The 6,428-nt window shown below is 37.7% G+C and overlaps 1 pseudogene; it reads right to left on the bottom strand.

Moving 5' to 3' along the window:
• Positions 1–2,366: 2,366 nt before the first annotated feature.
• On the bottom strand, positions 2,367–3,812 carry LOC139874708 (glutaredoxin-C13-like; annotated as a pseudogene).
• Between the last annotated feature and the right edge of the window lie 2,616 nt (positions 3,813–6,428).

Below are 6,428 nucleotides of genomic sequence, written 5' to 3' on the forward strand. Positions count from 1 at the left end.
CTGAGATTAAAGTATGATATAAGAGCATTCAAGTGTGTGTTTTTAGTTTAAGAAAATGTGGAGTAAAAATGAGTTAAAATGGTCCTTATTTATAAGCTTATAATTTTGACTTTTAGTGAAAAAATATCTAAGATAAGTTAAATTGTATTAAGTCATGCATGACATATTAAATTGATTAGGTCATGGATGACATATTACACAAATAATTGCAGATTTCTATTGGTATATACCAATAGTAAATACTTCTAGAAGCTGTGTATAATACGGGTAAAAATACCGTATGAATACGAGTAGAATTCTTGAGGAAATTGAACGGAAATACGAGTATAGCTATCCTTTATATGTATTGGTATATTATAAAGTGTATTCAATACTTGTAAGGATGTATTTACACTCGTAATACATTATATGTAAATACATTTTATGTAACATCCCAGGTAAATGTTCCCCGTAGCATGATATTGTCCGCTTTGCCCGTAAGCGCACGGATTTTTCTTGGCGACCAAACACGACGAGCACTTTCCCAGGAGGTCGCCCATCCTGGTAGTGCTCTCGCCTGAGCACGCTTAACTGCAGAGTTCTCATGGGATCTGCTGCGCTTGTGGTCCCAAAACGCGTCATGCTAGGAAAGGTCTCCACACCCTTATAAGGCATGCTTCGTTCCCCTCTCCAACCGATGTGGGACGGATGTAACACGGGTGTTACAATCCTCCCCCTAATGGGACACAGCGTCCTCGCTGTGCACGTTTTGTCCGGGGCCTGGCTCTGATACCATCTGTAACATCCCAGGTAAATGTTCCTCGTAGCATGATATTGTCCGCTTTGCCCGTAAGCGCACGGATTTTTCTTGGCGACCAAACACGACGAGCACTTTCTCAGGAGGTCGCCCATCCTGGTAGTGCTCTCGCCTGAGCACGCTTAACTGCAGAGTTCTCATGGGATCTGCTGCGCTTGTGGTCCCAAAACGCGTCATGCTAGGAAAGGTCTCCACACCCTTATAAGGCATGCTTCGTTCCCCTCTCCAACCGATGTGGGACGGATGTAACACGGGTGTTACATTTTAACATAAGTTAATTACGTCGTTTAAATAGTAATATATATATTGTTCAAAAACTCTTTAAATTAGCAGTATGAAAATATATATATATATATAATACTTTGTTAATATACTTAATGAGATATTTAATTATCATATTTTCAAATTAAATATATATAAATTCATATATATACACAATAATTAAACAATTAAACAATTAAATCAAGTTATGACGTTCGTGAATCTTCGGAATAAAAGGGTGACCAAAAGCTTGTGTAAAACTCTTTCCGGAGGTTCAAGATTTATTAAAATTCATTGCTTATCATGTCGGAATTATATAAAGATTAAGTTTAAATTTGGTCGAAAATTTCCGAATCGTCACATGTATTGATTGGTGCAATTTGGAAGTAATCTCATGACCTCCTTTTATAGCTAAGGAATTCACCTTCAACTTCACTCTTCTACCAATGTGGGACAAAACTCCATTTTTCCTTCTAACCAAAATATAACTATTAGGTATGATCCAAAGGCTAATAATTATGTACATATCTATGGGTCAGTATTTGCATGTATCATGTATGAGCAACTTTGTATTAAGGGAATATGCAGATAAGCAAATATAAAGAAAATTAAAAAAAAAAAATGATTATAAAAACAAACGATCGTACCAGTAATTACCTGTTATCACACAATCTTCATTTATTAGATCATTATGTAAACAGAAATCTGAATACACTACAATAAAAGTTAACAAATTAATCATTTATAGTAGTGATTGAAAATGAAAGACTTTTCTTTAACGAAAAGTGGAGCATATATCTTCTCAACTTTTTTGAAAATGAAATTTCAGTAGTTGAATACTGCACTTATTTTCATGTTTTTTTTGGCACCTATTCAACACAAGGTTTGTAGCTTTATGTTTTGACCATGTGGGATGATTCAGAACTAAAATTGCAAGCTCTTGAAGTGAGGCTGATAACAGTCTAACACGTTGACGTACTAATTTATAATCACATTTTTTGAACGGCGATATCGACATCGAATACTCTCATTTGTCACCCCAAGTTGAATCCCACCCCAAACCACTCAAGCCAAGCTTCGGTGGTTAATCTGAAGTACTAGAATCACATTAATCTGAACAATATCCGAGGTGTTCACATTAAACATACAAGAACATATTTAATAGCCTACATTCAAGATCTAAAAACTAACGATTATCGAAGTATCCTAAATTCTTAATTTCGTTAAGCTACGAAAGTACTAGAAATACAGAACGCAGACTACATAGTCCGATAAATTCCCCACAAAAGCCATATATAGTGGACTTCATTTAAGACAGTGACTGATACGGTTTCAGAAGTGGAATGAGGGAGCCGCTTAGGTGGAGAGACATCACCTCGTTGGTGGACCCCACAAGCTTGCCACCTATGAATACAGCTGGCACAGTAGGTGAACCACGCCCTTGTTTAAGAAGAGCCTTTTCGATTTCCCGTCCTTACGGATCTTGGTCAATTTCATAAACTACAGGGTTGACCCTAAGTTCTTGGAACAGAATGGTGACAGAGTAACACAAACAACAAGTGCTCTTGGTAAAAATCACAACTCCATTTTCAGATGTCAAGGCTTGTATCTTCGGATTGGTGGGTGCTACGGCACACAGGGTTAGCGTGTCCCTTCCAACTTACACGTTTTGACCCGAAGGCTTGTATCTTCTCCATCTCAAAAACTTAAACTTTTTAGATCAAAATCCAAATGAAATTGTGATTAGTTGGTAGTAAGGAGCAAAATCGATGAGGGAGTTAGATTTGGTTGATGGTTAATGTTTTCATGCTCTACTTCTACTTATATAACCTCGAAAAAGTTGTAATCCTTTTCTCCAAACAAGAAAATTCAAAAATAAATGTGCTTTACTTAGATGCTTGAAAACTACTAGATTGGTATCTTTGAAAAAACAGTCAACGCTAAAAAAAGGACGTCAACAACGGCTGTGACCATAAAAAACGACTGAGACGGCTGAGACGGGGTCGAGACGTATTTTAACCAACGTTGAATTTTTAAATAAATTTCAAAAATAATCATATCAAACATAAATATTTCAAATTAAAGGCAGATATCTATGGTTACTTTGAATATTTATGTTTGAAATGTTCATGTTTGTTTGAAATATATATAAAAAGTCAACCTTGATCAACATCCGTCTCGACTTCATTTTTTCCGTTGCGACGTTTTAAGGTCCATACTGTCTCGACCCCGTGTCGCGTCTATTTCAACCTTGATTATAACTACTAAATGCATTGATTAAACTTTTTAAATCTTGACTAAGCAGCTAAACTAGCATCTTTGATCAACGTGGGAAAATGAACTCCACGGGTTTATAGAGTTTAGACCGTTCCACATTCGACGGGCCTTAGTGATTCAGTTGTAGAGTACACCAGCTCAAAAAGGGCTGGTCAATATTGTTTCAAACAGATTCCTCTTTTAATTAATGTACATATATTCTCAGGGTAAAAAGAGTGGGAATGGAATTACCCTAACCAAATCAACAAAATACTATCTATTTATGAGCAATAAAGTAACTTCATGTTGCCCAAAGGTTAGCCAAGTTGATACATCAAGAATAAAAACATTAATCTAAACTTAAAACATTAAAACTGAAACAGTTGGGACCATAATGCCTAGACCAAGGTCTGGGAGATCATATGGTTCTTAACCGGGACGGCCAGACTTAACAATGCTCACCGGGACCGGGTCTTGAAGAAAACTGTCTCGAACACATCTATGCATCTTATCATGTGAAAACAATTAAAATGAACTATTACATATATACCACTGTTGTGATTGTTAGGATATTAGGACCCAAACAACGCTAGTAATTCTAGAAGATTACTAGCCGAGTAGTGATACTATCAAGATCACTCAACCCACTTAATGAACGAAAGATAATAAATGCGAAAATGTAAGAACGACACAAGATATAACGTGGTTATATGCAATCGTTGTGATTGCTTTAGTCCACGGATCAACTAGAGATTGTTATATTACTGAATACTTGAGAGTGGTATGTTACAATGACTATGAATGAGCTCTATATATAGAGCAAACAAGAAACCAACCAAACTACAACTTGATCTTCAAATGTGCTAGTAATCATGAAAGATAAACCAACTAGCCATGCTTTACACCCACTAATGACATGATCACAGTCACAATTAGTGGTGTAAAGCAACCCACTAAGCACCTAAAGTGAAAGGAGAATCAATCAAGATCGGATCCCATGTGTGCAAGTTGCCCACTTGCTGCCAGACATCGTGCGCGCCGTGCACACTTAAACGTGCGCGCCGTGCACACTCCCAAACTTCGAGCAAGCCTTCTGATCAAAACTTCTCTAGTGCGCGCAGGGAGCGCGCCGCGCACCATCACCGCGCACAATCAATTTGCTCTGTTTTTGATCTGTTTTTCTCTGTTTCACGCTTACCGAAATCTGCAAAATCCGTACAAGTGTTGAAACAGTTTTTAGTGACACTTTTTCCAGTTTTGTTTAAATGTCTCCACACTCCAACAATCTCCCACTTGGAGACTTTGAACAAGCTCCATTCATATCAATGAATTTACCAAGAACATTAAACCACCTTCGATTACCGCCAAATATCATTTGGGACACGCACGCTCAGTGTTGTAAATCTCCCGAGATCTCCCCTGAGATCTCGTTTTTAGAAGGCAACCGAGACGAGATGTTCATCTCCCGAGATTTCTCGGTCAACAGGGTCAAACTTAGTCAAAGCCACGATTCCTCGAATTTTCTTGCTAATTTGTAAGATTTTCTTGTAAAATTCATAATTTCTAAGATTTTCTCGCTCATTTTTCGGATATTTTTGTAAAATCTCGTAAAAACGTGTATAAATATAAATATATTTATGTTTTTATGTATTTTTTTATTAAAAAAACAATAAAGTCAACGTAAGTCAACGTCCGAGATCTCCCCGAGATTATTCCGAGATGCCGAGATCTCCCTAAAAAGGTCCAAACGAGATCTCCCCGAGATCCGAATTCTCCAACCTTGCGCACGCTCAACACATTCTTCGGATGAGTAGACTTTCGATAAAAGGTCTTCAATACTACTTGTTAAACTTGTAACATCATTCACATCTCTAGCTGGGGTCTTCTCTCATCAATTCATGAGAAGACCAATTGAGGTAATGCAAAACCTCAATTTTTCGGTCGTAACCACCTTAGTAAACATATCGGCAGGATTCTTTGTACCAAGGATTTTCTCCAAGAATAAAGTGCCATCATTTATATGTTGTCGAATAAAATGATACCTTATCTTGATGTGTTTCGTTCGACTATGAAACACCGGATTCTTCCCAAGATGAACCGCACTTTGATTATCACAATACAAGACGCAATAGTCTTGTCTTTTACCCAACTCGCTTAAGAAGTTCTTCAACCACACTAGCTCTTTAGAAGCTTCCGTAATAGCCATGTATTCGGCTTCGGTGGTTGACAAAGCAACACTCTTTTGCAATCTAGATAACCAACTAATCGCCGTCTTCCCCATTGTGAAAACATAACCCGTAGTGCTTTTCCCCGAATCATCACATTCACCCAAATTAGCATCCGCATAACCTCTAAGTATGAGATTATTTTTGGAGAAACACAATCCCATATTAGACGTACCTTTCAAATAACGAAGCAACCATTTGACCGCTTCCCAATGCTCTTTTCCCGGATTAGACATATAACGACTTACAACTCCCACTGCTTGAGCAATATCGGGTCTTGTACAAACCATGGCATACATAATACTACCCACGGCTGATGCATATGGAACCTTTTCCATATCCTTCTTGTCTCTTTCCGTCTTTGGTGATTGACTTTTCGATAACTTTAAGGTGCTTCCCAAAGGCATAGAACGAGCCTTTGAATCTTCCATGTTGAACCTCTCTATTACTTTCTCAATATATTTGGATTGAGACAAGTATAGAGTACCCTTCACACGATCACGCACAATACTCATGCCAAGTATTTGCTTAGCACCGCCAAGATCTTTCATCTCGAATTCTCGGGAAAGTAATCCCTTCAACTTGTTAATTTCGGACATGTTTGAACCTGCAAGTAACATGTCATCAACATACAACAATAAGATTATATAAGAAGACTTGGATTTCTTCAAGTAGCAACAGTGATCCGCTTCACATCTTAAGAAACCATTCTTCTTCATAAAATCATCAAACTTCAAGTACCATTGCCGAGGTGCTTGCTTCAATCCATACAAACTTTTCTTTAGCTTACAAACCCACTTCTCTTTACCCTTTACCTCAAAGCCCTCGGGTTGCCTCATGTAGATCTCTTCAACAAGATCACCATGCAAGAATGCAGTCTTCACATCTAG

Source organism: Rutidosis leptorrhynchoides, chromosome 11 (assembly GCF_046630445.1).
Source record: "Rutidosis leptorrhynchoides isolate AG116_Rl617_1_P2 chromosome 11, CSIRO_AGI_Rlap_v1, whole genome shotgun sequence".
NCBI lineage: Eukaryota > Viridiplantae > Streptophyta > Magnoliopsida > Asterales > Asteraceae > Rutidosis > Rutidosis leptorrhynchoides.